Below are 12,722 nucleotides of genomic sequence, written 5' to 3'. Positions count from 1 at the left end.
CCAGTGAAGTAGAGGGACTAGAGGGAGACAGTGCACTCCTCCAACCTCGGTCGTAAAAGCAGTCATACATTTTCGTTGTTGCAGATGTTTCCAGCCAATGTTAAAATAAGATCAGCTACAGAATAACAACAACAACTTGCATTTATATAGCACCTTTTTGTAATCCGGAGGATCTGTGAGGATTTAGCCCCTTACCCACAACAGGATCAGGCATGACAAAAAATTCAGTTGTGAAACTACTTTGTTGAGACAAAGTCAGAACAGGTTTATTAAGTTTGACTCAAACTAAAGCAATAAGCTCAGGCAGTGATTTACAGTCTAACGCAGGCTATATACTTCCCATATTAGTCTTAGCTGGGAAGCACACATCTTTTCTTGCAGCTTTTCGTGTTCAGTCTTCAAACCTCTCTCTTTCTTTCTCCTTTACCTTTTGTTCCTTGTCTTCTCTGCTGCACTGACTTGATTGGGAGGGTCTCTTTTATCCTGGTTCTTATCCAATTAACCGTTCCCAGTGTCCAGTTATGCTCATCCCTATGGTGATTCATCAGAACAGAAGAACACTTGCCCTATTACAACTTCATCATTATCTCAGCAATGGTACATTCCTTCAGTTGCTTATCTCTAGCAGCCCCGAATATTTTGTGTTTTCATCCTACAGGTGAAGTTAATGCCTGCAAGGTCTTTTATCTGACACACATGGTTTGAAGCTTGGATGTACTTCCAGTAAATCCTCTACCTTGGCATTAGTTTATAGCATGACCTACTTATACATTTTATCCCAATAAAGTCAGAAGTTTTATACAGCACCCTTAATTTCCTATACTTTAACGTAATAAAACCTTCCAAGGTGCTTCACAGAGGCATTATAAAACAAAATATAACACGGAGCCACATAAGGAGATATTAGGGCAGATGATTAAAAACTTGGTCAAAGATGCAGGTTTTAAGGAATGTCTTAAAGGAGGAAAGTGAGATAGAGAGACGGAGACGTTTAGGGAGGGAATTCCAGAGCTTAGAGCTGAGGCAGCTGAAGGTATGCGCACCAATGGTAGACTGATTAACATTGGGATGCTGAACAGGCTACAACTAAAAGAGTGCAGATCTCTCCAAGGGTTGCAGGTCTGGAATAGAGTATAGTGGTAGGAAGGGATGAGGCCATGAAGGGCTTTGAAAACAAGAATGAGAATTTTAAATTCAAGGTGTTATTTAACCAGGAGCCAATGTAGGCCAGCAAACATCGGGGTGATGGATCAACTGGATTTGGTGTGAATTAGGACACAGGCAGCAGTGTTTTGGATAACTTCAAGTTTACAGAGGGTAGAATGTAGGAGGCTGGCCAGGAGTTGGAATAGTCCAGTATGGAGGTAACAAAGGCATGGATGAGAGTTTCAACAGCAAAGAACTGAGGTAGGGCAGAGGCGGGCAATGTTACGGGGTGGAAGTAGGTGGTCTTAGTGACGGTGCGGAGGTATGGTTAAAAGTTCATCTCGGGGTCAAATATGACACCAAGGCTGCGAACAGTCTGGTTTAGTCTCAGATAGCTGTCAAGGGAGAGGTGGACTCGGTGGCGAGGGAATGGAGTTTGTGGTGGGGACTGAAGACAATGGCTTCAGTTTTCCCAATATTTAATTGGAGGAAATTTCTGTTCATCCAGTACTGGAAGTTGGACAAGCAGTTTGGTAATTTAGAGACAGTGGACGGGTTAAGAGAGGTGGTGGTGAGGTAAAGCTGGGTGTCACAGCATACATGTGTAAACTGGCATGTTTTTGGCTGATGTTGCTGAGAGCCAACATGTAGATGAGAAATAGGAGGTGACCAAGGATAGATCCTTGGGGGACATCAGAGGTACTGTGTGGGAATAGGAAAAGAAGTTATTGTAGGTGATTCTCTGTCTATGATTAGATAAGAATAGAACCAGGCAAGTGCGGTCCCACCCAATTGAATGACAGGGGAGAGGCATTGGTAGAGGATGGTGTGACCAAGCAAGACAAAGGCTGCAGACAGGTCGAGAAGGACAAGGAAGGATAGTTTATCTTTTCCACAGTCACATCGGATGTCATTTGTGACTTCGATAAGAGCTGTTTCCATATTGTGGCAGGGGTGGAAACCTGATTGGAGGGATTCAAACATGGAGTTCCATGAAATATGGTATCAATTTGGCAGGCAATAACACTTTCATGGACTTTGGAGAGGAAAGGGAGATTGGCGATTGGGCTGTAGATTGAAAGGACAAAAGGGTCAAGGGTTGTTTTTATTGAGGTCAGATTATAGATCACAATAAGATGCAGAGTGATAGAGCATTCCTAGATATGTATAAAGGGATGTGAACAGATGAATAGCACTATATAGGAATGGGAATCACTAAGTGATGTTCTTGCATGTTATTTCCTGGGTAGAGAAAAGCTAGGGACTAGAGACAGGCTGGACCATTGGTGAGACGAGAGGATAATGTGGAGTTGGCATCGTCCGACCTTTTCTGAGACCTTGACCTGTCTCAGTTGGCTGTTGTGATAAGTAGGGATAATTGAACAGTATGTAGGGAAAGGAGGATGTTCAAACACTTGTGCAAAAGCTGAAAACTGCAGATGCTGGAAATCTGAATGAAAAAGAGAAAATGCTGGAAATACTCAGCAGGTATGGCAGCATCCATGGATAGAGAAACAGAGTTAACATTTCAGGTCAGTGACCTTTCATCAGAAATGATTTTTAACAAGAGGTCATCTATCATAAAGATTGGGCAGAATTTTAAAGTATAGGCTTGCCAGCAGTGGCAAAGGCCGGCAGTGGGTTAGGAACGCAAATGATCTAGGAGTGGGCTTTGCGTGGCTTTTAAGTTCAGCATGGCATTAACATCCTGCTTCTGGGTTGCCCAACCAATCGGAGTAGTTAGGCATGATGATGGCTCATTCCTGACTGTCAAAGGATTCCTATTTAAAAGGATCCCAGCAAGTGTTGCAATTCATTCATCCTTCAAGTGTCAGCACACAGGCAGGAACCTTGGTGCTGAAGTGCCAAAGTGGGAAAGTCGCACCGCACCACCACCCCCATCCCCCACCCCCCAACCCCTGCCTCTGCTTCTCAGATGCATCCCTGGAGGTAATGCTGCAGGCAATAAAGGCCCATAGAGATGTTTTCATCCTGGCAGATGGGAGGAAGAGGCCAACATCTGCAAGCAAACAGACATGGCTGAAAGTCACAGAGGAAGTGAACATCACGTGTGGTCCCGAGATCCTGAATACAGTGCCAAAAGAGGTTCAATATCCTCATCAGGGTGGGAAAGGTGAGTGGCATGCCACTTTCAAGTGTCAACCCCATCAATCTGACATTCCCAACCTTGTCCTCCGCAGAACTCCTCAGACCAACACACCTTGCAGCTTCACCCAATCCTGTCTCTTGAGGCAGCTCCTCATAATCCCATTTGAACAGCCGTGACTGACACTCACCCATCCCTCACAGTGACCCTGTACAAATGTTGTCATTCCATCCTCTCATAAGATTCCATTTCTCATACTCCTCATACTCATAACACTCTTTTTTCTCCTTTCAAAAGAAGAGAATACAGAACTCCAGGGAGAGACAGAGAACCCAGGGTGACCCTTCTGAAATAGCCATCCTGACCACTGTGGAGGAAGACAAATTGGAAATCATTCCAGTTGCGGAATGCATGTACATTGATGATGGAGCGATGAGGGTCTCTCAGATACCTGGTGACAGAATTAGATATCACACTGTTACAAGGCACACAACAATCAGTCATGCTGAGTGGATATCACCAGTAACTGAAATATGATCATCAGCACAATGATGACTTTTAACCCTTTCCCCTTGTTAGTTCCAATTCACGTTGTTCATCACCCAAAGTTCTTTCTGGAGTTGGTGCAGGAGATGGTCGAGCAGTCTTCATAGGAGGTCATGCATTCTGAGGAAGCATCATCACACAAATTATATGCACCCTCCACCAGTTCAGATACACACATATCAATGGAACCTCTAAGGCAGGTAGCAATGTTGTCACATGATGAATCACACATCACATGAGCAGGAACAGGTGCTAGAGACAGAGACAGCAGCGAAGAGTCCCATCGGAGGGTGCAGAACACTGCAAGCTGTGCTCGACTGGACACAGATGCTGAACTCAGAGATCATCTACCAAAAGGACTTTACTAGAGCAGCAACAGAAAATGTGTGAGGTTCTGTCAACATCTCCAAAGGCACTGTGTACCATTGAAGAGAGATTGGAAGAGTTTGTCTCCACCAAGAGTGCTATGAGTCTCATTTTCACTTCCTTGGAAAGAGTGAGCACCTGCACAGAGCATCAGATGCTGGCCTCGCCAATATCCTGCACACTCAGTCTGCCAGCTTAAATGGAGGGAAGCCATGCCTTGGCCATTTAGCAAAGTAGTCTCCAACTCTTGGCTAACATGGAACTGCAGGTGGACCATGAGAAGAATGATGTAGAAAGGGCACAGAGAGGTGGAGACTCTGCCCCTTTACCCCTTTCCGCCTCCCTGAGACAAAGCTCAATATGCTGCATTCTGTCCCAGTAACGAAATCTGCCCCTACACTGGTGCAGGTGCGGCAATCTTTGTTGGAGCCCCCAGGGGACTGAGCAGCCTGCCTCCAGCTCTGCTGAAGCCACAAGGGTAGCACCATGTAGGAAGAATTGGAAAAAGGAAGATAGAGGATTTGTAGTTCTGCAAGGAAAATCACTTAGGTGTTTAAATGTCTGTTACTGTGTCCACTGTGATTACTGTGTTACTGGCCAAGAGCGACGTCTCAATTCATTCCATCTTCACTGTCTCCGGAGAATACTTGGCATCAGGTGGCAGGACCGTATCTCCAACACAGAAGTCCTCGAGGCGGCCAACATCCCCAGATTATACACACTACTGAGTCAGCTGGGCTTGAGATGGCTTGGCCATGTGAGCCGCATGGAAGATGGCAGGATCCCCAAAGACACATGGTACAGCGAGCTCGCCACTGGTATCAGACCCTCCGGCCATCCATGTCTCCGCTTTAAAGACGTCGGCAAACACGACATGAAGTCCTGTGACATTGATCACAAGTCGTGGGAGTCAGTTGCCAGCGTTCGCCAGAGCTGGCGGGCAGTCATAAAAGCGGGGCTAAAGTGTGGTGAGTCGAAGAGACTTAGCAGTTGGCAGGAAAAAAGACAAAAGCACAAGGGGACAGCCAACTGTGTAACAGCCCCGACAAACAAATTTTTCTGCAGCACCTGTGCAATAGCCTGTCACTCTAGAATTGGCCTCTATAGCCACTCCAGGCACTGCTCCACACACCACTGACCACCTCCAGGCGCTTACCCATTGTCTCTCGAGATAAGGAGGCCAAAGAACTGTGTCCACTACATTGTTATTGTTAAGCTTTATTTCAAGTCTCCATTGTACAATCATCTCCATTGTTCCCTCTCACTGCCAAGTGGCCATCAGCATTGAGGCCAATGGTGTGACAGGAGTAGAAGTCAAACAGTGGGTGTTAATGAAGTGGAAGGATTATTGACTTTGGGAATGCTTTATGTTGGAGGCAGGCAAGGCAATGGTGTCACCATTGGTGAACCACATGGCTGCATAGCCTCAGGCTAGCTAAACCGTGCATGTAGGAGGCCCTACCGGGTATCTCTGGCAGCTAGGTGTGCGGCTGTAGGAATCCTTCTGCATGAGGTTCATCCTCCTCCTGCTGTTCTTCTTCCTCGAGACAACCCTTGCTGGTGCAGACTGAAATGCACTTTCATATATGTCGATGCATCTGAATTACAGCTTCAGCAGCCAATGGCTTGCTTGATGACTACTCTTGTGCTCACATGGCTTCTGTTGTGTCTTTCCTGGATGTCAGTGGTAGGATTTCTCACACATATTATCAGCCCACCTTTAAAGAGTATCCCTTGTCTCCAAGGAGCCACTGGCTGAATCTGCTTGGAGCTTGGAAGATCTTTAGTCTACTTGACTGGAGCAGAATGAGGCATCATGGCAGCTTCCAGGATATCTTGCAGATATGCACAAATATCTTTTGGTGATTCCATACCAGCTGAATATTAATGGAATAGAATCCTTTTTGATTGACAAATGTTCCTGGCTTATCTGAGGACACTTTGATTGCCACATGGGTGCAATCTATGACTGTCTGAACTTGTCGGAATCCATCCATTGCAGCAAAAGCGAGATCCCTCTGGTTCTGACTGGCCTCATCAATGGTAAAGTGGACTTAAGTAGCAGCCTTGGCAATCATGGCATCGGTCACCAGGAGATGCACTTGTGCACAGCAGATTGTGAAATTCTGCAGATGTCACCTGCTCATTCCTAGAAGGAGCTGAAGTGAGGAAATTCAGGTCTATGGTGACCTTGCAATGCATGATCACCTGGTCCACTTGAAAGGAAGTCTTGTTCCAGGAAGCTGTAGATGTCAACAATGACCTTCCAAGAAAGTCTGAGCCTCCTGAAGTACTGGGGCTCACTCATATCCAGAAAGATGATCCTCAGCCTGTGTACCCTGTGTTAGGGGTATCACCTCCTGGAAACTGGAGCTCCATGTCTATCCCCTCATTCCTGTGGAGCAGCAGGTGATTGAGAGGAAGACTGCTCCTGTTACTGGTCGTGTTACCAATGCTCCTCTTGTTTATCAGAGGTCCAAGGTAGAGTTGCATTAGCTGCCCCCATGTTGCTGGGAAGACTGGCAGCTGGGAAGTGCAGAGCAAAGTGTTGGAAATCACTTGCAAATTAGTGAAAGCAGACACTCCAGATAAATCCTGTGAACAAAAGCCTTTCAATTAGGCAAAGATGCACCTGCCCTGGATTAATATTTAAAGGCATTCCAGCCTGTCAACTTCACAGTTGTGTCAATCCCCATCGTGTTCTCACTTTGTTTACCCTGATGAGTTTCACACAACCCAGGAAACTCATGTGTTTGCAGTTAGAGTCAGAATGCAGGGTTAATCTTCAGTCAACTAGTTTTTAATTTATTTCAATCGTGGCTCCCTCTGTCCCCCGGGGGTTTCCTGCATGCCCCCAAACCAGCGCTGGTTAAATGTTGGCAGGTTTCTGCCAGCTTCCCAACACTCTGGCATTTTTCAATTTTTAACAACTCCCTCCTTCTCACGCACTGACACCTGCCCTCCTTTACATGTTAAAATTCTCCCCATGAGCTCTGTCACTCTCTCCACATATACTGTCTGACCTGCTGAGTAATTTCAACATAGTCTCTTCTTATTGCTCATATACTTTGGTAGATTTGACTCCATACTCAGCTTGTACAGCACTTCCTCTGAGTGGCAGATGCCTCCCGGTTGTTCTGCCTGTGTTTAAGGAGCAGGAACTGAGTATGCCACAGTTGAAATGTTCTTCCAACTAATTTTGAAAAGTAAGTGAACCTGTAGAGAGCGATAATTAAATAATGCAGACCATGACAATGACTATGACAAGCTATTTCACCTTGTCCAAAACAGTGGAATCAGAGGACATGACTTGCACTTGAGCGGTGGGGAAAATTCAAAAATGTTTCAGTAAGTCAGGAGAAATGCTGTGAACAAGAAATGCCCCTCTACATTGCTTTCGTTGATCTCACCAAAGCCTTTGACCTCGTCAGCAGACGTGGTCTCTTCAGGCTACCAGAAAAGATCGGATGTCCACCAAAGCTACTAAGTATCATCACCTCATTCCATGACAATATGAAAGGCACAATTCAGCATAGCAGCACCTCATCAGACCCCTTTCCTATCCTGAGTGGCGTGAAACAGGGCTGTGTTCTCGCACCCACACTGTTTGGGATTTTCTTCTCCCTGCTGCTCTCATATGCGTTCAAGTCTTCAGAAGAAGGAATTTTCCTCCACACAAGATCAGGGGGCAGGTTGTTCAACCTTGCCCGTCTAAGAGCGAAGACCAAAGTATGGAAAGTCCTCATCAGGGAACTCCTCTTTGCTGACGATGCTGCTTTAACATCTCACACTGAAGAGTGTCTGCAGAGTCTCATCGACAGGTTTGCGGCTGCCTGCAATGAATTTGGCCTAACCATCAGCCTCAAGAAAACGAACATCATGGGACAGGACATTAGAATTGCTCCACCCATCAATATTGGCGATCACGCTCTGGAAGTGGTTCAAGAGTTCACCTACCTAGGCTCAACTATCACCAGTAACCTGTCTCTAGATGCAGAAATCAACAAGCGCATGGGAAAGGCTTCCACTGCTATGTCCAGACTGGCCAAGAGAGTGTGGGAAAATGGCGCACTGACACGGAACACAAAAGTCCAAGTGTATCAAGCCTGTGTCCTCAGTACCTTGCTCTATGGCAGCGAGGCCTGGATAACGTATGTCAGCCAAGAGCGACGTCTCAATTCATTCCATCTTCACTGCCTCCGGAGAATACTTGGCATCAGGTGGCAGGACCGTATCTCCAACACAGAAGTCCTCGAGGCGGCCAACATCCCAGCTTATACACACTACCTCATCAGCGGCGCTTGAGATGGCTTGGCCATGTGAGCTGCATGGAAGATGGCAGGATCCCCAAAGACACATTGTACAGAAAGCTCGCCACTGGTATCAGACCCACCGGCCGTCCATGTCTCCACTTTAAAGACGTCTGCAAACGCGACATGAAGTCCTGTGACATTGATCACAAGTCGTGGGAGTCAGTTGCCAGCGATCGCCAGAACTAGCGGGCAGCCATAAAGGCGGGGCTAAAGTGTGGCGAGTCGAAGAGACTTAGCAGTTGGCAGGAGAAAAGACAGAAGCGCAAGGGGAGAGCCAACTGTGTAACAGCCCCGACAAACAGTTCTATCTGCAGCACCTGTGGAAGAGTCTGTCACTCTAGAATTGGCCTTTATAGCCACTCCAGGCGCTGCTCCACAAACCACTGACCACCTCCGGGCCCTTACCCATTGTCTCTCGAGACAAGGAGGCCAAAGAAGAAGAAGTCTATGGAACTCACTCTTGAGGATGATAGTGGAAGTACTTAGTATTGATTCATTCAAATCCAAATTAGATAGATGAGACAAGACATAGGTGTAGCATGCTTGTAAAGAAAAAGGTTACTTTGAACCGATGAGTCACAAAGCTGTCAGCCACTGAGATTTTCCTCATGTCACTTTTGTATCTGTTGTAGACTAATTTATAATGATTTATTGCTATGATTAATCACTAACTCCATTACCATTGTATCATGAAACAAACAAAAGGCAAACTAGATAGACCTTTTTTCATCAAGCAATTCCCGTGTTCTAATATTAACTCTTGTTCTTGCAACAAGACCCACACTCTCTCTCATCTCTCTCTCTCTCTCTGTCTCCTCTCTCTCTCTCTCACCCCCTCTCTCTCCTCTCTCTGCCCTCTCTCTCCCTAACCCCTTTTCTCTCTCTTCCCCCTTTCTGTTTCTTGCTCTCTCTCTTTTGCCTCTCTCTGTCGCCTCTTTCTCTTGCCACCCCTCTGTCTTTCTCTTGCCCGCCCCCTTTCCCACTTCCCCCTCTCTCTCTCAACCCCCTCTCTTTCTCTCTCTCAGCCTCTCTCTCTCTTGCCCCCTCTCTCTCTTTCCCCTTTCTCTCGCTGCCCCTCTCTCTCGGCAGTGCTCTTTCTGCCTGCTCTTTCTGCCTGCTCTTTCTGCCCCATCTCTCTCTCTTCCTCCCTTTCTCTCTCTGCACCCTCTCTCTATGCTCCCTCTCTCTCTGCCCCCTCTCTCCCTCTCTCTCTGCCCTCTCTCTCTCTGTCCTCTCTCTCCCTTACCCTCTTTTCTCTCTTTCCCCCTTTCTCTCTCTGTTGTCTCACTCTCTCTCTTTTGTCCCTCTCTCTCTGTCTCCTCTCTCTTTCTTGCCACCCCTCTGTCTTTCTCTTACCCACCCATCTCTTGCTCCCCCCTCTCTCTCTCAACCACTTTCTCTTTTGCTCTCTCATCCTCTCTCTCACACTCCATCTCCCTCGTTTCCCCCTTTCTCTCTCTCTGCCCCCTCTCTTTCTCTCTGCCGCTGTCTCTTTCTGTCTGCCCTCTGTCCCTCTGCCTCCTCTCTCTCTCTGCCCCTTTTGTCTCTCTGCCCCTCTCTTTTTCTCTGCTCTCTCTCTCTCTCTCTCTGTCCCCCCTCGCTCTCTGCACCCATCTCTCTCTCTGCCCCTTCTCTCTCTCTGCCCCCCTCTCTCTGCCTCCTCCCTCTCTGCCCCACTTGCTCACTCTCTGGTTGTTGCTGAGAGTGGGAACAGCGGTTTCCAAACTTCAGACAATTTTGTGGTTTTCCAGCGGGCTTTTAAAGAAATATCAGAACCCACCAGAAAACCCTTAATATGTCTGAAGTTCGGAAACCACTGTTCTACTCCCAGTACTTGTCAGGTGTGAAACTGAAAGCTACAATTGTTTTTTTTTAAAGCCTGACTGGTCGGAAAGAATAAGTCAATGGGAAATTTCCCATCCTTGAAGTTACGAATCACGGACCTCAACATTGTTTTTTACCACGGACACTGGTGTCCATGTATGGAGATGTTGCTGACCCCTGGGCCGCAGCCTATAATGGAGTATTGTGTTCAATTCCAGACACTGCACTTTAAAAAGGATGTCAAGTCCTTAGAGAGTGTAAAATACTAAAATTACCGATGGGTTGCTTTGAAATATAAATAAAGGTGGCCTTGGCTTGCCTGGCCTATGAAAGAAAAATGTAATGTACTGCAAATTAATGTCAAATCAAAGGAATGATGGAAAATGTCAAGTTCATGATTGTACAAGCTCAGCGAAAAGCTTGAAAAACAAATGACCGCAATGTGACGCGTCTATAAGAATAGAATGCTAAAAGGTATGAAACTATGGAGAAAGCAGTAGTTGTGAGATTGTACATGCATTTTTGCACAGACAAATGTCCTTTATATGAACACCAATATGATTGGACAAGAACTGTATGGTTGTGTATAGGGGCTATTTTCATTGGTGGTCTAGGTGAAGCAACTGGGTGAAACCTAGGATAAGAGGAAACCCTTCGAGTGGTCTCGCCACAGTAAGAGAAAGAACAAGAACATAGGACAAAAGACAAGCAGAAGATGGAAAACTGCAAGAAGAGGAATTGCACTCTTGCTGCCCAGATTCGATATGGGAAGTGTCGAGCCCACGTTGTTCATTAGATTGCTACCTGAACTTATCCTAAACTTGACCTTTAGCAAACGGGTTGTTCTAACATGCTCTCAATAAAATAGCTCCATAACTGAACTTTGGTTGTCACGTCTGATCCTGTATGAGTAAGGTGTTAAATCCTCAGAAGAGGGTGCAGAAGAGATTTACTAGAATGGTTATAAGCAAGTGTCGACTACACTTCTTCACACCCTACCTCCTGTAAGGACTCCATTCCATTCTCCCAGTTTCTCCGTCTCCGACGCATCTGCTCTGATGATGCTACCTTCCATGATGGTGCTTCTGATATGACCTGTTTCCTCAACCGAGGATTTCCCCCCACTGTGGTTGACAGGGCCCTCAACCGTGTCCTGCCCATTCCCCGCACCTCTACCCTCACCCCTTCCCCTCCCTCCCAGAACCGTGACAGGGTTCCCCTTGTCCTCACTTTCCACCCCATCAGCCTCCATATCCAAAGGATCATCCTCCGCCATTTCTGCCACCTCCAGCATGATGCCATTACCAGTCGCATCTTCCCCTCCCTTCCCCTGTCAGCATTCCGATGGGATCGTTCCCTCCGCGAAACCCTGGTCCATTCCTCCATTATCCCCACCACCTCATCCCCGTCCCATGGCACTTTCCCCTGCAATTGCAGGAGGTGTAATACCTGCCCATTTACCTCCTCTCTCCTCACTATCCCAGGCCCCAAACACTCCTTTCAGGTGAAGCAGCGATTTACTTGGACTTCTTTCAATGTAGTATACTGTATTCGCTGCTCACAGTGTGGTCTCCTCTACATTGGGGAGACCAAGCGAGACTGGGTGACCGCTTTGCGGAACATCTCCGCTCAGTCCGCAAGCAGGACCCTGAGCTTCCGGTTGCTTGCCATTTCAACACTCCCCCCTGCTCTCATGCTCACATCTCTGTCCTGGGATTGCTGCAGTGTTCCAGTGAACATCAACGCAAGCTCGAGGAACAGCATCTCATCTACCGATTAGGCACACTACAGCCTGCCGGACTGAACATTGAGTTCAATAATTTCAGAGCATGACAGCCCCCCATTTTACTTTCATTTTTAGTTATTTTTTCTTCTTTTTTTTTTACATTCTTTTTTACATTTTTTACAATCTTTTTTTTTGCATTTATTTCATTTCATCTTAGTTTGTTCAGTTTGCTTACCCACTGTTTTTTTTCTCAGGTTTGCACTTGCTGCTGTTCAATATTCAGTGCATTAACACCTAATCTGTACTAATGCTTTGTCTTTCAACACACCATTAACATATTGTTTGCCTTTGCTCCATGACCTTTTGGTCAGCTATGTGGCCTGGTCCAATCTACACCTTCTCCTTTGTTATCTCTTGCCCCACCCCCACCTCACTTGCTTATAACCTGTGACTTTTCGAATATTTGTCAGTTCCGAAGAAGGGTCACTGACCCAAAACATTAACTCTGCTTCTCTTTTCACAGATGCTGCCAGACCTGCTGAGTGGTTCCAGCATTTCTTGTTTTAATTACCTCCTGACTGTTTGAACAAATGAAGAAAATGGCAAGTTTACACACAGTTACTGTAATCTGCTCAACATGGAATTGTTGTGTTCTTGACATTCATTCAAAAGATCTGTAATCTAAAGAAGGTGC

Source organism: Heterodontus francisci, chromosome 6 (assembly GCF_036365525.1).
Source record: "Heterodontus francisci isolate sHetFra1 chromosome 6, sHetFra1.hap1, whole genome shotgun sequence".
Lineage (NCBI taxonomy): Eukaryota > Metazoa > Chordata > Chondrichthyes > Heterodontiformes > Heterodontidae > Heterodontus > Heterodontus francisci.
This window is presented reverse-complemented; position numbering follows the sequence as displayed.